Below are 25,006 nucleotides of genomic sequence, written 5' to 3'. Positions count from 1 at the left end.
GCTTAATTTCCATCTCTACCTTTTTTCCTGAGATGAAGCTATTACAATATTTTTCTATAAGCCAAAGTTATTTAACATCTCTATACTTTCCTTAAGTGAAAAATACCTGAGCACTGTTTTAGCTATTATACACTACCCTATCTTTATTGTTGTGGTTTTCCAGAGGTAATTTTTTAACCTTTATTATTTAAACTAAGTAATGTTTATGATTTTTAGAGAATATAGTTAAATTACAAAGATACTTTTTCAGTTACTGGACTATTCATGTTTCTACAATTCTACTTCTTTCTCCCTGAAGGAAATTTCTTTCTCCCAGAAGGAAACCTTTTCTGTAAACCTAATTTTTAATGAACACAAATTTTTAATAATAAGAATCAAGCTATTTATTTTTTGATATGTTGAAAACGTATTGATGAAATCAATATGTTTAAAACCATATTACAGGCATACCTCACCAATATTGTGGGGTTGGTTCCTGACCACCATAATAAGGCAAATGTCACAATAAAAATTTTTTGGTTTCCCAGTGCATATAAAACTTACATTTACATTATACTGTAGTCTATTAAGTGTGTAATAGCATTATGTCTAAAAACATGTACGTGTCTTAATTAAAAAATACTTTATTCCTGAAAAATGCTAACCATCTTCTGATCTTTCAGAGAGTTGGAATCTTTTCACTGGTGGAGGGTCCTGCCTCCATGTTGATGGCTGCTGACCGATCAGGGTGGTGGTTACTGAAGAATGGGATGGCTGCGGTAATTTCTTAAAATAAGACACCAATGAAGTTTGACACTTCCATCGACTCTTCCTTTCACAAGTGATTTCTCTGTAGCTTGCCATGCTGTTTAATAGCATTTTAACCACAGTAGAACTTCTTTCAAAATTGGACTCAGTCCTCTCAAACCCTGTTGCTGCTTTAGCAACTAAGTGTATGCCATGTTCTTTCATTGTCATTTAATATCCTTTCTTGTTATTTCAGAAATCTTCACAGTATCTTCTCCAGGAGCAGATTCCATCTCAAGAAACCACTTTTTGCTCATCCAAAAGAAGTAACTCTTCATCCGTTAAAGTTATCATGGGATTGCAGGAATTCAGTCACGTCTTCAGGCTCCACTTCTAATTCTACTTCTCTTGCTATTTCCACCACATCTGCAGTTCCTTCCACCCCTGAAGTCTTGAACCCCTCAAAGTCATCCATGAGGGTTGCAATCAATTTCTTCCAAACTCCTGTTAATGTTGATATTTTGGACCTCTTCTCATGAAACACAAATGTTCTTAATGGCATTTAGAATAGTGAATCTTTTCCAGAATGTTTTGAATTTACTTTGCCTGGATCCATAAGAGGAATAACAATAGCAACTATAGCCTTATAAATGTATTTCTTAAGTAATAAGACTTAAAAGTTGAAATTCCTCCTGGATTCATGAGCTGCAAAATTCATGTTGTGTTAGCAGGCATGAAAAGCATTAATCTCGTTGTACATCTCCATCAGAGCTCTTGGGTTACCAGGTGCATTGACAATGAGCAGTCATATTTGGAAAGGAATCTTTTTTTCTGAGCAGGAGGTCTCAATAGTGGGCTTAAAATTTTCAGCAAACCATGTTGTAAACAGATGTGCTGTCATCCAGGCTCTGTTGTTCCATTTATAGGGTACAGTCAGAGTAGATTTACCACAATTCTTAAGCCTCCTAGAATTTTTAGAGTGGTAAATGAGCAGTGGCTTCAACTGAAAATCACCAGCTGCATTAACCCCTAATAAGAGCATCGCCCCGGCCTTTGAAGCTAGGACTTCTCCTCCCTGGCTATGAAAGTCCTAGGTGGCAATTATTTCCAATATAAGGCTATTTCGTCTACATTGGAAATCTGTTGGGTAGTGCAGCCACCTCCATTAATGATCTCAGCTAGATCTTCTGGATAACTTGCTGCAGCTGCTACATCAGCACCTGCCACTTCCCCTCGCACTTTTATGTTATGGAGACGGCTTCTTTCTTTAGACTTCATGAACCAACCTCTGCTAGCTTCAACATTTTCTTCTGCAGCTTCCTCACCTCTCTCAGCCTTCATAGAATTGAGGAGAGTTAGGGTCTTGCTCTGGATTAGGGTTTGGTTTAAGGGAATGTTGTGGCTCGTTTCATCTTCTATCCAGACCACTAAAGCTTTCTCTATATCAGCAATGAGGCTGTGTCGCTTTCTTGTCATACCTGTGTTCACTGGAGTAGCACTTTCGATTATTTTCAAGAACTTTTCGTTTATATTCACAACTTGGCTAACTGTTTGGCAGAAGAGACCTAGCCTTTTGTCTGTCTCTGCTTTTGACTTGCCTTCCTCACTTAACTTAATCATTTCTAGCTTTTGATTTAAAGTGAGACATGTGTGGCTCTTCCTTTCACTTGAACACTTAGAGGCCATTGTAGGGCTAGTAATTGGCCTGATTTCAATATGCCTCAGGGAATTGGGACACAGAGGAGAGAGAGAGACAGGGAAACAGCTGGTCAGTAGAGCAGTCAGAACACACACATTTGTGACTTGTTTGCCTTCTTATATGAGCACAGTTTGTGGCGCCCCAAAACAATTACAATAGTAACGTCAAAGATCACTGATCACAGATCACCAAAACAAATATAATAATAGTGAAAAAGTTTGAAATATTTTGAGAATTACCAAAATGTGACACAGTGGCATGAAGTGAGCAAATGCTGTTGGAAAAATGGTGCCAATTTGCTCGATGCAAATCTTCAATTTGTAAAAAGCACAATATCTGTGAAGCACGATAAAACAAAGTATGCTTCCATGTTTAAAATGCAGGTTGGCAATCTAACATAAGAATATAAAAGTATGCACACATTTTAGTGTACTTTAACAACCTATGAAATCATTCAAAATATTAGAAAAATACCTGGTTTCAAACAACATATACAATACATTATTAATTAAAAAAAATAAAAGCCTAATGTTTACGGTTACCTACTTAATCATCTGACTGTAGAATTTAAATCAGTGTGTTAATACTGCTAATCTTTATGTAGAGGAATTACAGATTGGTGTTACTTTGTGTGTGTGTGTCTGTGTGTTTAGGATTAAGTTATAGGTTGTATTTCAAGTTCTTTAATTGGTATAGAATTCTGGTTTAATCAGTTTGTTAAATTTAAGGCAGGGATTATATTGACAAGATTAAATTTTTGTTAAAAAACACTATTTCACAGGTAAACTAAATTTTGTAATTCATACTTGTCTACGTATTTGGGGACTCAATAAAAATCCTGTACCAATAAATAGGCCAATTATTAACTACCAATTATTAAATAAAATCATTTTTGAATGGAGCTATAGGATCAGTAGCTGAATTACTAAATAAAGGTTTCAATATTATTTTAATATTATTTTCTGAAAAATGCTTTTTTAATTAGTTACTCATAAATTTATTTGTAAAAAGATTCTAGTTTAACATAAAAAATTTTATAAATTTTCATTCCAAAAAGTTGTTAAGGTAATTAAAGAAAACATAGTAAAACTCCTACTTCAGAAATCTTTGTACATTCTTGGCATCACAGTAAATGTGTTTTCCACCTTGTTTGTGAAGACTGCCTGATATCATTTATTTGAAAATAATTTACTGACATTCTGAACAATTAAATAAATGTTTAGTCTTAGGAGAGAGTCAATTCACACAAAGTAGAGTAATTTTTATTAAAATATATTTGGCAAGGGGTGCTCAAGTGGAACATTAGCAAAATTAATCTGATAGCAAATACTCTCTGTTTTTTTCTGTAACTTCCCCCTAGTTTCCAGGATTGACAAGCTATTCTCATCTATTACACGTTATATCTGACTGTCTGAATATCACTTGCTAAATGGTAGATTTCACACGTCATATTGCTTGTCAGTGTCATGTCTTCCAGAACCTGAATCTGAGTTAGCACGTGGTGCAGAGTCCCTCCTTAGTCTATGCCATAGTGGTTGAGCCTGGATAGACTTGCCATAGTAGCGAGTGTCCCACAGGTGCCAGAGCAAATGTGGCACATTTTTATCCATTTCTCCTCACATTGCTTTTGCTTCAAATCTTATTTGCTGATTTTTCTGACACAACTAAATTTGGCTGATATTAGTAAAGAAGTGGCCACATAGCCATAAAAAAACCGAGTGTGATTCTATTCTGCCTTGATCATCATCAATCAATTTGTCATTTCAATCTTGATGGCTTATCCCTCAGCCCAACGTAATGTTGTAAAGAGGAGAAAAATTCATTATATAACCATAGCATAGAAAAGAATTGCTGTGAAAGTCACATTTTGATAGATAAGCTTAAAAACTTATCTCCTTATCCAAATAGGAAAGTTGTAGTATATACAAAATGCCCACTTTTACGATATAAATGAAATACTACTAATAATGATATTCTAGATGATAATTTGCTCTTGAATTTTCTATTCCAATACAAGCTCTGGTTCTTGCTAACTCATTATCATAAAGATAAACACAGTTTGAAAGGAGTCTAAGTAGTTCCAGACACAAGTGAATAATAGAAGCGAAGGTGTGACAAAACTTCACAAAGCTAAAAGCATACCTGTTTTTGTAATTCACACTAAATGGAAAAGATACTGGACTTTAAAACTTTATACTCGGAGCATATTTAATATGTAAATATTAGTACAAGTAAACATAGTAGAATTAAGAGGAAATATGGATTTAACCGTAGGCTTAACAAATACTAGCTTTGTTAGGCTTAGGAAATACTAGTTTTGTTTTTTGAGATTTTGAAGGTCAAACATCATGTGACAAAATGCACTTCCTTTGGTTCCTCAGGTTGACAAACCCCCTCAGCTTCCATCTTTAAAAGAAGGAGATATACATTTTCAATTACACACGTGTGGAAAGTGCTAAGTTCAATTTAAGCAGGATGAAGCCAAACACTTATTATAACTGCAGTACAAAGTAACTATAAATGAAAAAGTAAAAATTTAAAAAATAAAGAATATGCAAACAAGAAAGATAACTATCATTTACATATGACATCTGGGTTGATATATTTCATAAGTTCGTGTGTTTATATACCATAGCCGTAGTTATAGTACTTTGCAGGCCTATTGTATGTAAAGAACTGAATATTTCAGTGGGGACACCAGAGTTACCAAGAATAATGCATTTAAAGCAAGGTTCATTTGCAATATGTCAAGAAAGCAGAACAATTTACTGTTCTGAGACAAAATGTTCTGCAAATCACCAAATGGCACTCCAGGAGAATTTGGTCACCCTGCCTACTTCTGCACTTCTTCAGGAAATGTAATTTGATTAAGTTACTCCTTTAATTAAAAAATAAATAACCAAGAAACCAATAAGGATTTGAGGATAGTACTCAAAGTATATAACCTACAAACACACACACACACTCACACACACAAACAGCCCAATCAAACGTCCTTTAACCTAAAAAGATAATCTAACACAAGCATGTTCCAAATGTACAATTTTTTCTATGAGTGTGTTTTTGGAGAGCGTTATTCTTAGTCTCAGATTGAATTTCGAAATTAAACATCCTTCTGTCTTGATTCCAGACTCCTAATTCAATCATCAAGATAAATGACAAATTATGAGTTAGTTATAGTCTGAATATAAGTCATTAGCTTACTTTCTAGTTTTAGAAATTTGGAAATATAGTATTTTCAACCACTGCTGAATTAATCTATGAGTACAGGTACCTCCGGCTTCAGGTAATAGCTAGAAAAAAAGGGTGTTGGCTCTTTGCAAAAGATTTGCATGGCTTGGAGAATTTACAGCTAACTGTTTTACTCTCTGTATTGATTATAATTTTCATTTCCCTAAGATACAAAATATGAAGACATGTTGACTCTGGTGTGATCTAAAGGATAGGAAGCAATGGTGTCTGCATCTGATTTTTCAGTATGTTATGACATGAAAGAACCCCAGATCCAATAGCATAAGGCTCCAATTGGCTGCAATAAAACCTACCATTTTCAGACTCTCATAGCTGCTTTCAGATATTTCAGGCCCCTCGTTCTTCAGTTGAACTATAACCTTAATTTTGTATCTGTAGTATCTGATAATATTACTTTTTGCCAACTAAGCATCTAGTAAATATAGACTCCTGACTAAACATCCAGTGGATACAGACTGCATGGTTCTGAAAGTAAGGGAGAGGCTTGGTTACAGTTGTTTTTCTGAACCATTCTTGCTTCTTACCTTGATATTTTGCTTGGACAAATGGCTGACTCCATGACCAATTAACCTCTAGTGCTGCTTATCTGCTTTAGCACTTCAGGCTAAGTGACTGTGTGTTTCAAATGAGTTCAAATCAGTGTTGTTACCTGCAGTTCTGGGGATCTATCAGGAGAAAGACAGCATCAAACATTCTTTACTTCTAATATGAGAGATATAAAGAAGGCTCCTTCTTATATCCTGATACTAGTAATAAATAAATTAAAATAGAAAATGATAGAAAAAGATACCGTTGAATGGTACCTTACGTCAAGAAGCTCAGTGTCCAGTGTTGTAAATAAAATTTTGAAAGTTATTATTTGCTTTATTTTTTTTGAGGAAGATTAACCCAGAGCTAACGTCTGCTGCCAATCTTCCTCTCTTTGCTGAAGAAGACTGGCCCTGAGCTAACATCCATGCCCATCTTCCTCTACTTTATATGTGGGATGCCTGACACAGTATGGCTTGACAAGCGGTGCATAGGTCCGCACCCAAGATCTGAACAGGTGATCCCCAGGCCGCCTGAGTGGAACGTTGGAAGTTAACCCCTATGATTTGCTTTGATAATAGTTGTGATAGTAGATGTGATATATGGGAGTATTTTGGGTTTTTGTTGGGTATTTTGGTGAGGAAAATTGGCTTTGAGCTAACATCTGTGCCAATCTTCCTCTCTTTTGTATGTGGGACACTGCTACAGCATGGCTTGATGAGTGGTGTGTAAGTCCACATCTGGGATCTGAAGCTGTGAACCCAGGGCTGCTGAAGCAGAGCATGTGAACTTAACCACTTTCTCCAGTGTCTGTACGTTCTGGCAGGGAGTTCTTGACGGGGGTGGATAGTACGTTGATTGATTTCCTTTTAATTAAAAGGAAATTAAATGCTTAATTTCCTTTTCTTTTCTTATTGAAAGGAGTGTGGCAAGAATGTTGCAGTAGAAGTAGCCAGACTGCAGCACAAGTTTCCCAAAGTCCAAGCCAGCAGGAGGGCTTGCGATGTGCTACGGTGCTGGACAGGAGAAGGCTTGCAGAAGGGGCTTTAGGGAGAGGCCCACGGGGTCTGCACCCAGGGGAGGCGCTGGGCGAGGGTGGGAGTCCAGACGCTCCTTAGGGCCCTACGCCCCTGAGAGGGCCAGAACCAAGGGCCCTGGAGGAACCTGTGCGGACCATCGGGGGGGGGCTCCTCTCCCCACCCCCATGCTTCGGCCTCCTTTGAGACACTGAAAGCTGGCTTCAGCATGTGTGGGCGTGTGGGCGCATGTGCATGTACGTGCAGGTGTGGGCATGCATGTATGTATGGGTGTGAGCATGCATGTACCTGTGGGTGTATGTGTGCATGCATGTGTCGGTGTGAGTGTGCATGTGCATGTGGGCATGCACGTGCATGTGTGGGCATGAGTGTGCATGTTTGTGTGTATCATTGGGCTGGCCCCTGCTACATGTGAGTTTTGAGTAGGGAATTATTGTGTCCAAGTAAAAACATCAATCACATACAAACAATGTCATTAGTTCATGTTTGACTGAAAATATCTATTGTTATCCCTCCGTATTAAAAATATAATTCTCTTCTCTATAGAATCTTAAGCCAAAGTATACATTTATTTTTCTGTAATGTTTTGAAAATATTATCCCATTGTCTTATGACTTTCATTATGGCTTGTTAGAGATTAGTTGTATATCTAACAATTGTTCATTATAAGTAGTATATCCTTTTTTTCTTGCTGTTTTACAATGCTTTTCTTTTACTTTGGAATTCTATATTTTCACTGTAATTTTGTGGATAAGTTATTTCTTTTTTAACTATTCTGGCTGGAATGTTTTTGTGCTTCTTTATCTAGGGATTCGAAATTTTCATCATTTTTAGAAACATACTCAGCCATTATCTTCAGGAAGGTATTTTGTTGTCATGTCTTCTCTTCTTTATTATTTTAATAAAATAAACAAAAATTTTAAAAAGAAAGAAGCAAGCAAAAAACTATTATTTACATGTAGGTTAGTCTACTTTATGAATGTTTTTATCCTTACATACTGTGCAAATATTTACTGCTTTGTGGAAGTCTACTATATGTAGAGAATTGGCCATGGAGAAAGGAGATGAAAGTTACCCTTGAAATTTAATGTGATTTTTGATATACTTGCATTTAGGTGTAGCATTTTAATATTTATTGAATTGTTTGGTCTTTTATTTTCAATAGCTTTTTCATTAATTGAAACACATTTTTAGAATTCCATTTTAAGTTATGTATTGCCTTTTTGGTCTATATCCCTTTTTATTTTTTTAATATAATTGTATTAGAAATTAAAATCCTTATCTTTACATAGTCTATTACAGTGAATATTGTGCTAATTCACATAAAATATAGAAATCTTGTAGCTGTATAAGGCTTCCCCTTCTTCCTTTGTGTTGTAGTTATCATAATGTGTTACAATTATATGCTCTATAAATCCGATAAAACAACGTTATACTTTCCATTTTAAACAGTCATATGTGAAGTAATTGGAGATAATTAGTATTCTTCACTTTCTTGCATGGCCTTTTCAATGGATTCCGGGTTATTTCAATCAGTACTTTAATAATACCGTTTCACTTGCTCTAGGCCTTTGTGGTTTCTTATGTGAAATCCACAGTCATTCATACTGTTAGTCTCCTGTGTGCCATGTGTCAGGTTCCTGCCTGCTTTGAAGACTTTCTCCTCATCTTTGGTTTTCAGCAGTCTGACCATGATGCACCCTGACGTGAAATTATCCAAATGCATCCTGTTTATGGTTAAATGAGCAGCTTAATTTTGTAAATTATAGTATTTCACTAAATTTTAGAAGGTTTTGGTTATTCTTCCGTAAAATACTTTTCTGCCATGTCATATCTTTCTAATCAATTCTTCACAAATTGCTTCTATATTAGATCTTTAAATTTTTTTCATAGGACCTGGTGGGGATTTTCCGTATTTTTCAATCTATTTTCTCTCACTTCTGATTAAATGTTTCTTATGGAACTATTCTCTTCCCTCTTTATCTCCATTCTGATATTAGGCCTATTTAGTAATTTTTATTTCAAATATCTTTTAGCTCTAAAATTTCCATCTGGTTGTTTTTCTTCTATTTTTTTTTTTTTTCTCTGCTAATACATATTACCTCTTCATTCATTATGGAACTATTTCCCTCACCTCACTGAGCATAGTTACAATAGCTTCTTTAAAATGTGTGATAATTTCAATGTCTCGGTCATCTAGGGCTGGGATTTACTGATAATTTGTCTAACCCTGTGTCTGCACATAATGTCTCTTTTTATTTCCCCTGCCTACTTTTGACATTCCTCCTTTTTACTGGTTTTTCGCAATGCTGTATTAGACCTGACTGGGTCTATGGGGCTTCTTTAATCTGTTGGTTTATAAGTTTCCATCATATTTAGAAATTATTTAGCCATTATTCAAATATTTTCTACCTCTCTTTCTTCTCTTTATGCGATTTTAATCATACACATATACTTCACTTCTTGATATTGTCCCACAGGTCATTGAGACTGTGAAATTTTTTCGAACATTTCCCTCTGGCCTTTATTTTAGAAATTTTTGATGGGTTTGTCTTCCTATTTACTTAACATTTTTCCAGTAACGTCTAAACTGTTAATCCCATTTAGTGGACTTTTACAAGATTTTAGATATATTTTTCATCTCTGTAATTTTCTTTTGGTTCTTTTTATTATATCTCATTTTTCTCTTCCCCATTTGTTTTACAGTTTTTCGTAGTTTAATAGCTTTTTCAATGTCCTTCTCTATTAATTCATCATCTCTATCATTGCTGTGTCTGTTTCTAGTGAACTGTTTTTATGCTGTTTGTGTGTCACATCTTTTGCTGTTGCGTCCAGGAATTTTTATTATATCCCGAGAACTGTATACTTTACATTGTTTAGTATATGGATTTTGTTGCTGTCGTTATTTGTGGTTCAGTTTGAACTCTTCAAATTTTGTTTTAAAACTTGATTTATGCATTCCTAGATTTACTCTAAACTAGATAAACTTTGTCTGTATACCAAAGACCATCTCCTCTGTGGCATCTACTGAATGCCCTGGAGGATCTTTGTGGGCTCTCCACTCTGGTTGGTGGAAACTGGAAGGATTCCCCTTCTCTGTGAGCTCTGGGAGGTCTGCAGCCCAGGGCTCCCTGGTCACTCTTTGCCCAACCTCTTGGATATTCACTTTATGCAACTGGCTCTCAATGATTAGCAAAGAATCAAGGTGTTCCCTAGGCAGATTCTGAAACTATTTTCTGAGTAGTTTTCTCCCCTTCAAAACTCTGTTCTGCAATTTCCAGCCTCTTGAGATTCTCTAAGTTCTGTATCTGTCACTTCAACGCTTCAAGATAACTGCCTCTTGCTTTAGATTCTGCTCCTTGATCCATGATCCAGAACGAGTGCCTTTGAAGAAATCCTGAATGATGGAAAGGCTCATCTCATTTGTTGTCCTGTCTCTCGAGGATTTCAGTCATGTACTGCCTGGTGTCCAATAAGTAAATTGTGTTGTTTCATATGACTGCTCAATTTTTCTCATTGCTTAAGATAAATCCATTTTGGTTAAACCATAATGTCTGGAAGAGAAGTCCTCAGAACTCAGTTTTAATTGGAATGGACAAAAGGCTATGATGAGATATTACACTGAAGAGAGTCAGTTAGAGTACATCTGGGCCTAATTTGTATGAAGTAATGGGGAGAGAAACTTAGATCATGCATTACCTACATTTAGTATATTAACCTGGTAACCAGAGTCTTTCAGAGTAAATATTCTCATTGATTCACAAAGTGGGCTAATATCAACTATATCACTTGATGTTGGACAAATCAGAATGATTAGATTTAATAAATATTTGAACATTCAGTAAAGCACAATTATCCTAACTGAATTCTTTTCTCCAGCTTAATTGATCCAGTGTTGAACTATTTCACAGCGGCTTTCTCGTAAAAGCATTATTTCCAGAGTTGCTTTCATTATTATATCCAGTAGATTTGGTGGGTGTTTTTACAGGTTTTCCTTTGCAAAGACATTAACTTTAATAGACCGCCCATTGATGAAGTGGGAAGCAAGTAAGCGGCCCTCCCAGTTTCTGGTAAGACCCAGGATTGTGAATTAAACACAAAAGTTAAATAAGACAACTATGTGATTGTCTAATTTTCACATTAATCTTGAGTTATAGTCCATTATTCCCTTCTTAAATTAAGTGTAGTTTTATTGGCTAATGGAGAGATAAGGTAAAATATATGCTGGTGGTGTAGGTGCTTGGTTTCTAATTAAGCATTGAAGTTTGTTTAAAATGAAAATGAGTGCATTAAAATTAGTTATGTATCTTTCAAAATGAGTTATTTTGTAATTAAATAACCAAGTGGGATCTCTTTTTCAAGAGTGTTAATCAAGTTGCATGAGTGAAAATGCACTGTCATTGATTTAAGGTCAAGAAGGGAAACACTTGCCACTTTTAACCCTACTCAATGAAACAAAATAAAGCATCGCATCTGGGTTATTACCAGAAGTAAGAAAATAGATCAGGATTCCCATGGTCAAGTTCAACAGATTAATTTTTTAACTATTCTGCCAGATAAATAAGTTAATGATTTAGTTTATTACAATGTGCAGCATCGATTTTATTAAATTTACAATAATCTCTACTAAATATTAATCACTAGATACTATCTAATGGCATAGAATATTTATATTGTATGCATAATTCTTCAAGTAAAATAGTGAAGTCTATAGGAATTTCTAGGTATTCATTTTTACTTTGATTTGCATTTTAACATTGGCAAATGATTTAAAATTTGTTTTGTTGATGATCTCATACAGGTAAACAAGGAAAAGCAAAATGATCTAAATAAATATGTGAATTCAGAGTCTTAAAACCTTATTCTCTTTTCAGATTACAGAGAAATGAGATGCTCTATATAATTGTAATAAAAGAACACAATAAGCAGGCTTTCTGCTGCTGTTGACATAATTACTTAGTCTTCAATACCTTGTACATTCCAGTCCTCCCTCTCTGTTGGCCATCGATTTGACATTAGAATACATGCTCAATTCTCTTCTATCATGAAAAGAAAACAGAACATCAACAAGTAAGCGGGCAGATACACAACAGAACGATAAAAGATACATTTATTTAACACAATAACATGCCTTTAGGATGCTATTTATCTACTTTTCCTTAGCAACAAAATGAATGATTGTAAAGTCTACTTGAAGACCCTTTTCATTCATTTTGCTGAGCAATCTGTGTGCACCATTCAATCTGGATACACCACTAAGTTCTGGATTTCTTTCTTTATTAATTTGTCCTCTAAATTTACTGGATCTTTTTCTGGAATTTCTATTAATCAGATCCTGGGCTTCCATAGCTGATTCAGTCATTTTATTTACTATTTCCTATTACCTGGTGATCATTTCTAATATCCAAGCCATATTTTCAACACTGTCATTAAACAGTTTTCAGTAAACAAAATTTTGCTTTTGTAGTTCTCATTTTCAAGAGTTCCGTCTTGTTGAAGTGCTTCCTGGTTTGTTTGTTTTCACAGCGTCTGTTCTTGTGATGTGCATGCAGTATCTTCTCTTTTCCCTGATTTTGTAGTTTTCTTTTCAGGTTTTCCTCTGCTCATTGCATTGCCTATGCTTCTTCAGAGCTCCAATTTCTATTTGTTTGGTTTGATCTCTTTCCTTGACTGTGAAGGAAATAAAGCTTGTGAAGATAAAAAAGCCAATTGTTCAATATTTACTTAGCAAATATATGTATATATATTTAAGTCAAGCAATAGGCTAGGCATTGGGGACACAGTAGTGAACAAAACAATGCAGAGACCATACATCCATATAAACAATATTGTAAGGGGTGGGAAATTCTAATAAAAAAAGAAGCAAATGGAGGCAACAGGAGTAAGTAGTTATAAGGCATCCGTGTGCTGGCCCCATGAAGAAGTGGGTGGAGACTCAGCAGGTTCTTTGCAGGACGCAGATATACATTGATTAGAGATTCTTTAAAATTTAATCGGACATATTCCGCAGAGAGGAATACTCTATCACACGCCAAATGAGAATCGGCTTGGTTGCTGGAATTTTGGAGGTCCAGAAGGGAAAAGGGGTCTCACCTTTCCACATGCATACTTTTTATTCAAACCTCCCTCTTGTGATACAGCGCTTCACTCCTATCCCAGCTGTATCTGGTTTCCATTTTTCCAGAATCCCTCAGGCTCAGCCTTTCTGAAGACTCAATCTCTCTTCTTTTGTTACAGTGATATTGGGAAGGTCACTCGTAGTTTAAAGAGCAGAGGTTTCTCTATCTTCATTTCAGCTCCTGCCTGAACAGCTGGTTTTATAGGAACATGACTCCTCAATTTTCTGACCCTTTCAAAGCTTCTGCTACAAATAGGCTTGCTTCTTATTTGTTTCCTCCATGACAGATATTTAAATGTCAACTTTCTTTGCCTTGCTAAATCAGTTCCTACTTGTCCATTGGTATTACCATTTTCCAAAATTTTATTGAAGTCTCTCCTCTGGTGTTCTCTCCTATGTTCTTTGTTTGTGGGGCTTTTTATTCAATCACTGTCATTTAAGTCAATACCAGGAGCGAGGCGAGGTATGGTGCATGTTTCCTCCATGTTATTTGCTAAGTGATTCTTGTAGAATGCAGATGGGGTCGCTTCCCTGCTACGGAAAATCCTCCTTCCTTCCCTACTGCTCTGAAGATAAAGCACGCAGTCTTTAACATGGCTTTCAACGTACTTCATGAGTTGAAACTCAAAATAGTTATGCAGTATAATAATTGCAGTACAATAATAATAACTATTAATAATATATTATATCATTAATAATTATAACCATTATTAATAACTATTTGTATTATTATATTAGCATTTTTGTATCACCACATGCCAGTTACTATATTATCTCATTTAATCTTCAAAACATCCTATGTTTATCTTACCTTGGATAAAGACTTGTTTTTAATCCCTCTTTTATCAGTTAAAGAAAAATAGATGTTCAGAAATTATTTCACTTACCCAAGATAATCCAAATGGTTAGTTACTGGATGTAACTAACCAACATAATCAGATTCAATACTGACAAAATTTAAATTTGTTTTCTACATGATTCTATGGCTGCTACTATGGTGTGGTATGGTATGGTATAAATTGGTATACTGTAGCAGACAATATAGTGTAAGATAAGATATCATAAAACAGGAAAGGATAGGATGGGATCAAAGAGAGTGCACAGTACAGGATGCTCATGGTATAGGGCTCAAGCATCTGGCTTAATCTCTTATCACTGCCTTGCTCCTTGAATCTAAACTCTATTCAACCTGAACTTCTTTCAGTTTCTCCAGTTTTCCTAATTTCTCATAATTTTTCTTGCCCAAAGTCGTGAATCAGGCAATTCCAGATGCATGAAATACACTCCCCAACACCTCTACTCTTCCAGGAGCTTTTCCTCAATCTAACTTTAATGTTCCAGTTAAGGAAACTTTTCATCTCTATCAAGCACTAAATCACAGTGTATTGCAATCACCTAAGACATGGACACATTTCCCTTAGTTTTTGTTTAAGTTTCATGAAGTAAGCATCGTGTAATTCCTTTTATTATACCTCATTACTTTGCTCGGCCTAGTGAGTGTCCTATAGTTCTCAATGAGATTATAATAACTGTATTAGTTTCCAATTTCTGCTGGAACAAATTTCTACAGACTTAGTGGCTTAGAGACCAAAATCTGTCTCATTAAGTGAAATCGATGTGTCAGCCACGATATGTGTCTTTATGGAGGCTCCAGGGAAGAATCTGTTTTCTTGCCTTTCCAGCTTCCCTCATTTCTTGGTCTGTGGCCCCCTCCTCTACCTTTAAAGCCAACATTAGAGGAGTGAGTTGATAACGTTCACCTGCCTAAGATCTAGTAGTAAGTAGGAGAGCCATGACTCAAATGCAAGTGGAGAGTCCAAAGTTATATCTCTTTTAATGAATATTGTTTTTTCTGCCCAACATTTCTTGCCCATCTTGTAAAATACTCTTCTATTCCTCTTGCCATATAATTCTACTGTGTGTCACATGGTCTTATGTGATTGTTTACCAACAGGCCACAAAGCATTTTCCTGAACCAGTTGTCCTTCATGGAGCCACTCAAGCCTTCCACCAAATTTCCCTTTTTTTTTTTCTTTTAGCCTAGTGAACATTGGCTGAGTTTCTGTCTTTTACAGCCAAAAGCATTGAGTCAGTACTTCAACTCTACTGCATCACCTTCCGGTGATCATTTAGTGTGATTTCTAGTTTACAAGAGGATTTACATAAACATTACTTTACTAAATAATCAGAGAAACACCAGCATTTGGGATGTTTTCTCCACGTTAGAGACAAATAATTGAAATCTGAAGAAATGATTCCTCCTTTCGTTATATTTGTTACATATATTAGATAGATAGATAGATAGATAGATAGATAGATATTGTTGAGAGTCAAGATTCCTCAGCAGATGAGCTGAATGAGGACAGGGAGATGCTATCTTATTCCTCTCTAGTCCTTATAATGTGTATTACATATCATATTAGTTTTGTACGGCTGCCATAACAAAGTACTATAAACTGCGTGGCTTAAAACAACCGAAATTCATTCTCCCACAGTTCTGGAGGCTAGAAGTCTGAAATCAAGTTGCCATCAGAGTCATGCTCCCTCTGGAACCTGCAGGTGAGAATCCTTCTTTGCTTCGTCTCAGCTCCAGCTGGTTTGTAGCAATCTTTGGAATTCCTTGACCTGCACCTACAGCTCTCCAATCTCTGCCTCTGTTGTCACATGGCCGTCTCCCTTCGTGAGTCTATGTCCTTCCTCTTCTTACAAGGACGCCAATAATATCAAATTAAGGGATTATTCTAGTCAAGCATGACCTCATCTTAATTTAACTAATTACATCTGCAATGACTCTATTTCCAAATAAGGTCACATTATGAGGTTCTGGGGGTTTGGACTTCAACATATCTTTTGGGAAGATGCAATTAAACCCATAACAGATGCTTAAATAATTAATAGTTGGATAAATGATGCAGTAGTATGTAAGGGCCTGTTTAAAATATTTAGTATAACAATACATGCAGACACAAAAAGCTCGCCATCTCCATTTTGTACTACTAAAAGGCAGCTCTAGCTTGTGCTCTCTGCCAGTAAGAGGAGACCTTTAAAAATAAAAGACACACAATGCAGTGACAGTGGGGAGTATCCAATTAAAAGTAAAGAGTTGAGATTTGTTGCTCCCTAGATCTCTTCTGCTTTTTAGATGGTATTTTAGTGATAATGTCCTCATCCTCAGTATGTGAAAGCAATCAGGGAGCCGATGGCAATAGCCAATCCTTGACTTACCTTGCTGCTCCAAAGCCAGTCTGTTGCTGATTTCACCATTCTTTCCATGCTTGCTAATAAGTGAGGAGCAATTATATTATATACAGAGGCAGATTTACTGTGAAGCTAATGAAGATGAAGCTTCAGGGCCTTCCCGTTGCATGGCCCCCTTCCAGGACCTTGTGTCTAATTTAGTTTTAGTAATGTCGTGAGCATTTTTAAAAGATTATTGCCCAGATTGTGTAAGCTTGAGGCCTCACAAAACCTGGATCTGCCTTTGAACAAATTCTAGGGAGAGTCAATTAATTATCTGACATTTTGATTGGCAGATTCTTAGTTCTCCAGAAATGGTGAAACTGTTCAACAGAAATGGTAAAATGAGAATAACATATTTTGAGCTGGCATAATCAGAGTATATTGTTCTGTTTGGTACCCCACCAGCAGAAGACTAGTCTCTTAGTCAGTTTTGTTTACCAGGAATTACAGACCAGACTCTTGATCATGATCAGCCATGGGAATGTAGAGGGCTCAAAGTGGAGGAGGCTGGGCAGTTGATGGCCCTTACTTTGGTTGATGTTTGGTGAGGATTGTTACTTTCAGTGAACACATAAAGAGGAAATGTGAACCTCTTTATGGAGGAGAGAGAGTGCAGGTTAAACGGAGAAACATGGACCATGAGCAACTTCATCAAAGTCAAAGAGGGAGCTATGTGCTGCCAAAGATTTCTACTCTTGGGGCCACAAATGGATGCATACTGTTAAATGTCTCATAAGATAGCACAAATGAGGAAACAGTTGCGTAGTTAGGCTGGGAATCAAATTAAAGATTTTTAAAAAATTCTATGATATCTCCCTGTGTTTCCTTTTGAATCTCACTACAACAGGAGCTTGTTCTCTCTGGTTTACTTACATCTTATTAAGTGAGATTTGAAGAACTAAATACCTCAGAAACTAAAATAGTAAATGTTGAACGGCGGAATTTCAAATGTTGTGATGCTTAGGCACAAAAATGTTCTTGATAGAAGATTATGATGAGCACTTCCTAGATCATAACCCACAGGTGTGATCAGCCCTGCAACAATCGTTGGTTTTAGAGCTTGTTCCATATCATCTAGTCACTCATTACTCTCTATATTTTATCTCCCATTTTTCCAAGTTTCTTTTTCACATTCTCTCCTACCTTGACTAAATGTTGACTCTGATCGCTTATTTCTGCTTTAGTATTTTTTTAAAACACTGTTGATATTCACTCTTACCCATATCAGGTCTTTCTTCCAATCCAGCTTCTTGTTGAGGTTACTCTGGTCATACTCTTTAGTTCAGCTGACTGTGCCTCAACCCCACTCCGGAAAAATTCCCTATTCTTTTTTTCCTTTTATCCAAACTTCTAACCCATTGAGGTGCAAAAAGATTAAGTGATTTGTTTACCAACACATGCAAAAGTAAAGCAAAAAATAGAACTAACTTATTTAATTACCTGCCCTATTTTTCTTTCCAACTTTAATGCATTGTGTAGAATCTTTTTTTTAATGTGTTAAATAATCACCATAAATCTTTTATGTTTTTCCAGAGAATAGCCTTTTCATGAAAGATCCAGAATAGAAACTGCTTATTCCAATAGGGACCAATATTCACTGTGCTGCTTAATTCAGCTTCCACAGAATGCAAAAATATATTTTGCAATGCAATAGGCTCATTAGTTATTACATGAATTAAACTGTCTACCTAGCATCAATATTATTCCTAACTGAAAGTAGAACTTTATCCTCAGTTCTTTTCAGATAGCATCAACTATTCAAATATGTCCCTTAATTTTCACTATACTGAGTTTATTTTTGAATTTCAGAAATACTCATTTGAATTCACTCGATTATTCATCTCCTATGTCCATATTTATATTGAGTAAGAAAGTTTTTTAAAAACAAATTGCTAGTTTGTAGTTGAATACTTCTAAAATATATTTATAACTGTAATAATTTTCTAAACTGTGCTTTTAATTTTGAACTCACAACCTAATAAAATAGATTTATTCAATTTTATATTGCTAGTTGCCACCATCACTAATCATGTGTCTTCTTGTTTTGATTAGGTACCATTTAGTTCTGTTTTAGGAATACCAGCAGCATTACTTTGGCAGATATATATGGCTTTATTCTGATACTGCATTTTAAATGTTTGGAAAATTGGAGGCGAAAACTACAGGGAAAATCTGTGTTTCTCTCTAAAATTATAACCAGGCTCTGAGTGTCTGAGTTCTACAAACTGCATGGGAAAAGGGGTTTTTGCACATTTTCCACTGTTACCCTAGATTCCAGAACAATGCCTGGTACATGGTAGGTGCTCAATAAATTTTCTGAATGATTGAAAATGAAAGACGGCATCAAACAATTAGTGATGGAAATGTTTCCAGAGAGGCTACTTTTAATTCTATCTTCAAAAGATTTAGTCTAATAATCTCCTGTTTACTCTGAAGTTGCAGTATTCTCATACTAGCCATAGATGTTGTACATCTCTATAGATTTTTACAAATCATGAGTCATGAGCAAACCATTGTCAGAAGGGAATTCTTAATGCTCCAAGGAAAGAGATCAGTGTTCTGCTAAGTAGAATCTACTCCATCAGCATTCCATCCAAACAATGCCAATCCCCAAACATTTTCATTAGCTTCCCTAAGGGATGACACAACTAGTGGGAAATAAAGCCTTGATGTATTCCAGCATACACAAATTAACTAATATTAAAAAAAACACACTTAAAATCTAGAATATCTGTGACACTGAGTTATTTTCTAGGAAACACAGCAGCAAAGTTATTTTCAAGGAAACAAGTGGTAGCCCCAAAGGGCCACACAGCAGATTAAAACCTAGTGGACTATTTAGAGCTGTAGCACTCCCACACGATGGTAGAATCAATTATTATAGATTCCATTTTAAATGAAAACACTTGTTTTCTAAAAATATGCCTAGGTAAAATTAAAGTCTGCTCATTTGATATGTTTGACTGTTTTTTATATGTTAATATAATTCAGTCCAAGTAGTTCCACGCATTAAACTTGAGGCAAATATCTCCTTACTCTGAGAGTAAAGTACAAGTGAAGGGACAGAGTTTGGACAGGACAGGCTCTTCGAATAAGGTAGAACGCTATTTATGTCATCAGATTACAGAGTGGTGCTTAAAGAGAATAGAGCCTTGAAGAGTCTAGCCAGTGTAACTAAGGACAACGAGGGCAGAATTCACCGTGTCCTCCATTGGAGCCCAAATTAACACATCTGGAACTCCCACTCTACCTCACTCCGCAACCTCCTAACGCACATCACAGACATTTTCTCTTTTTTGCTTTCCATGGGTCCACAGAATTATTAAAAAGATGGAAATCATCAGCTTCAGAGAGGAATGCTCAAAGTTCCACTTGCACATATCTGAGGTGGCCTCATACTTGCATGAATATTTGCCAATAGTGGGTTTCCTAATAAAATACGCCTACTCAATAAACACCTCTCTGGAATAGTGTCCATCTGGTTCTTGAAGGGACTGCATTAACATATTCAGTGGAACTGGAAAAAAGTTAGAAAAGTAACAAAGAAAATTTGCCATACATGTCTGGAGATGGGACCCAGTTTCAGTGTCCAGCAGAACATAAGCCTAATTTTGAAAAAGTGACATATATGCTTCCATTTATTCTAAATTTCAACACACTATATAAATTCTTATTACTTGATACATATACTATATAGTATATTTTTAAAATTAAAAGGAAAATAACTTTGCTCAAGTATTTTCCTAAACTCTTTTTGTCTCAGACCTTTCATAGGACTACTTTTTCTAAGATCACCAAAGAAGAATGTTCATAATACACAAAATCTGACTTTTATACCAAGTTCAAAAACCAGAAATGTTACAGCTGTTATTGGCCTATTTTCTGCTATGAAATAAAAATCTACTCTAGCAAAAAATATATCCTTCTTCAACCTAAAGCTTCTATTACAATATACTGCCTTCACATTAATACCATTTCACTAGATCTGTTTTCCTCATTTAATCCATCCTGAATTGGTCCATTTCTATCACACCTATGTCTTCATATGCCACTATTTTCATATCTGTACACTTCTCTACAAGATGATTCTTCAGAATATAGTTTCTTCCATTAATTGTCAATATATAATATTATACATACATATATAATCATTTTTACTCCCTAAGTTATAACTCAAATCTTCTGATAAACATACCCCAGATGCTGTTTAAAAAATAATTACAGTTTTATATAAACACTTGCTATATTTCACAAATAGTTCTGCTCAGCACTCAATTATACACACTTTACAACACATATAATCATTTCCTTGACTACCTTTACTACCAGGATGAAAATATTTTCTGGACAAAAACTTAGTATCACTCACATTTGTTTGATTTCCCCTTTTGCCTTGTAGTACCTTCACATATTTTTTTGACAAATATTAGACTTAGGTTTACAGATATTATGAGATACTCCAAAAGACTTTTTTCTATATCAGAAGATGTTATAAACCAGCTTGAAATCCACAAACTAAATCTCAGGAACTGATCAGGTTACAATGTTGGAACTAGAGAGGTACATGATGTAAATATGTTTAACACTGAGTCAACTGGCCTAACAATCCCAATAATAATTTAAGCACCATTTGGCAAATGAAAGTCTAGTAACAGGACAATGCATAGATTTGGGGAATTTAATATTGATGTCCAAAGATATGGAGACTCTTCTACAGATATTTGTATATAATAGTCAGTATGCCAAACAGGAATTGGATATAGAGGAATGTTCTTGCCCAAAAGATGATGAAACATAAAACAGGGCCCCTAGTAGACAGGATTGGAGTTGAAGCAGCTCTCCAGTTTTCAAACTAAACTACAGAGAACGGTCATCAGTACGAAATGGGGAACAAGTCAGAAAGTCATTTTTATTAATTGGGTCAACAGAGTGGGTAGATGAGGAAGAGTTGCCTTTATATAAAGACAATGTAAACACCCAGGATTTCATTCCTCTGGGGTCAAATCTACACCTAGGAGACTCTCCAAGAGTACAAAATTTCCTGTTATCTAGGTGATTAAATTGATGTTAATTTGCCCAAGATGGCGGGGCGAAGTTGAAAAACTGTTCTTGCCTGTGTCAGGGAAGGCTCAGTGAAGTGAGTGACACTGAACCATACACATCCCTGAGTGCCGGAGGACAATCCTGGGAGGCAGAGCAGAGTTACTAGCTGGCTATGGGATTAGTACTTCATAATTAAGCAACTGCAGAAATTATATTGCTTTCAAAAACTATTTTTACTACATTGGAGAGTGTTATTATCAATATTATAATGACAAACAATGAGCATTAGCAGCTATTTTATTAAATTACAATAAAGAGGATTTGCATTGCTAAGAAAACTTCTGTAGAAGTCCTAACTGCATCTCAACTGTACAAATCTAGAATAGTGTCAGCTTCCTAAGAGAATGAATAACTACCTATGAGAGTAACTCCTCGGCACCAACACCACCTTACCCTTCTTCCACACAAACTCAATTCTTCACAGTAAGTGGAAGCTAACATGACCAATATTAGAGCTGCATTCATTTTTATTAGCATCGTGTACCATATGGAACTCCATAGGTAACTTTCAGGGTATAACGAGATGTGTGCAAACAGCGTTAGGCTATGTTAAGTCATCATTGCATAAGAGATGACATTTATCTGGTATTCTCAATTTGGAATTAAAAAATCATTTAGTTATTTATTCACCAAATATTTATTATGAGTCTACACCTGAAGAAGAATATTTTTGAGGGTTAGGATAATGATATTAATATGGTACAGTCTTACAAAGTTTCATAACATGAAAAACATGGATTTATAAACAGAAAATATAATAATAGAATAAAGTCTAGGGTAGAGAAGTGAAACAGGAGTTAAATTATTAAATCTATCTACCTGGGATCGCAGAAGACTTCCTGAAAGTCATTATGTTTGAGATGAATTTTTAGGAATAAAGTAGAATGACAGCTGGACAAGACTGGAAGAGTGTGCTTTGGGTCAAATTGAGCAGACAGCATGAGCTCTTTAAAGAGCCTGTGAAATATCATACTGTATTCAATAAACTTGTGGAACCCGGTATTAAAGAGAAGAATGAGATGGCTTTCAAGATACGTATAGCTGAGAATGTGGTGATGGAAATGTTACAGGTTCTTACATGGCATGTTAACAACACACTTTCTGTTAAAAGGCAACTACTCAACTCTGCCCTTGTAGCATGAAAGCAGCCACAGACAATGTGTAAATGAAAGTGGGAGACTGTGTCCCAGTAAACTTACCAAAGCTTACAAAAACTTTAACAAAGCAGGCAGTGGGATGGATTTAATACCTACTGGTATTTATTTCCCTAGGGTAAGGGATGCTAAACACCATTCAATGCCCAGACATTTCTGCACAAAGAATTGTCTCGCTCAAAGTGTCCACTGCCAAACACTGACCTATGCTAGTCAGCATACTCCACTCATTGTCATGGGCCTCTGGCTAGGGATTTGGACCATCAAAGTCAACATGTTACTGAAGATTTACACTGGGGCTTCATGGTGACCAGTGAGTTTTCCCTTCAGTTTGCATTTGGAAGCCTGCAGTTTGTCTCTGCCCTGCCTTATTTCTAGCATATTTTCATAAAAATGAATCAGACACATGGAGAAGGAGAATGGAGTTTATCCTTGAGACAGAGCACAGCTGGATCTTGGTGACATATTTTGAATACCAAAGTGAAGCTCAGCTTACCTCAGACTCTTCTGTTACTTGAGCCAATAAATTTTCCTTTTGTACATGCCAGTTGGAAAGCCATATTCAACTGAAAGAAAATATCTCAAAAGAGCCATGAATAGAGAATACTGGGGAATATCAAAATCTAAAGAAGAATCAGAATAATAGGATAGAGAGAGCGAAAGAACCATAAATGGACAGTAGCATAGAAGAACCGAGATGGAGTGATTTTACAAAATCCAACAGAGAAAAATTTTTACAAAGAAATGGTCAGCAGTGTCATCCGCTCAAGCATAATGAGACTTGATGAAAAAGTTTTATATACGGCAATAGAGAAACCAATGTCCAAATGTGTCAACTTAATTTCAGGTGTGGAAGCCAGATGGCAGCTTTACTACAACTGCTTCTTGGGCCTATCAAGTTATGTACCTACTTTTATCAAGACATGATGAGATTACTCACTCAGTACCTTATAAAGACATAAAAAAATGAGGAGTTACTGATATTAAATTTCTGATTGAAATGTATACAGTTCACAAAAATACTTACTTTAAATAAATCCACATACACATATGCACATATACATGCTGAAAATAAAATACCACAATTACAATTCACAGTTCTAGTGCTGTGGTGTGTTAATGACAAACTATGCTTATTAAAAATTAATGTAACACTACATAAAGTCAGCTTGGGAAAGCCTTTACCTCAGTTGCATACAGAGCCTTCTCTTTTTCCATTGGCAAAGCTGGTATCATTTATTGCTCCCTCAGTGATGTTCCAACTCACTCATGAGGCATGGCAATTAATGTCAAGTTGTCAATTTCTTATATAATCTCAGAGTAAAGAAGGAACAGCTGATGATATATTCTGGAAGATGCAAAAGGAGACAATGCTAGGGAATGGTTGAAGAGAAAATGTTTCCATAGGAGGCTGGAAAAATACTTTGCCCGGATTGAAAGGAGAGTGCATGAGACATCAGGAAAAAAGAAAAGACTTCAAGAAAACAGGATGAAGAAGGGCGTGACTGCAAGTGATAAGAAATATATTTTCTTTCCTAAGGTACTGATCTGTGGGTGAACCATTGGCTTCTGAGAAAGCAAGTCAGGCCAACTAATTGCTGAGACAGCCAATGCCTGGTGTTATGGTCTAGGGATAAGTGAGAAAGCCCCAGGAGATTGTAACATGAGCGTCAGGAAAGTGAGAAGGGCACAGTGGAAGCAAAAATGGCATGATGCTCCAAGACCGAGCCACTGTAAACTAGGTCAAACCCACACAGAGTCAGGAACTTTGTAATAATGGAAGAAATATGCCAAATTCTCATACTAGCTAGGGAGTTAATGATGAATTATGTTAATTAAACTTATTAATATAATCTCGCAGTGTCTTCTAGGGAAATCAATACCTGGGGAAAGTCATGCAAGAATGCACCATTATCACTCGAATTTGACATGATACTCTAACAGCAGAGACACATATTGCTCCACATACAATTACTCAAAATTTAGACTCTTAGTTTCTTCATCAAAAATAGTTGCCGTCCTATATGTGAACATTGTTGAAAACAAGGCAATGAGACACTTATTCTCTACTATCCAACCTGAAAAATATTCTCATTGCAACTGCTCATGAATATTCTGAACTGGCTTATTATTTCTACTCTGTGTTACG

At 35.8% G+C, this 25,006-nt stretch overlaps 1 long non-coding RNA gene across 1 annotated transcript in view; it reads right to left on the bottom strand.

Annotated features, from left to right (window-relative positions):
• LOC111774570 (uncharacterized) overlaps window positions 1-25,006 on the bottom strand; it is a 56,132-nt gene that overhangs the window by 3,342 nt on the left and 27,784 nt on the right. The window lies entirely within an intron of this gene.

This window comes from Equus caballus, chromosome 8 (genome assembly GCF_041296265.1).
Source record: "Equus caballus isolate H_3958 breed thoroughbred chromosome 8, TB-T2T, whole genome shotgun sequence".
NCBI lineage: Eukaryota > Metazoa > Chordata > Mammalia > Perissodactyla > Equidae > Equus > Equus caballus.
This window is presented reverse-complemented; position numbering and strand designations above follow the sequence as displayed.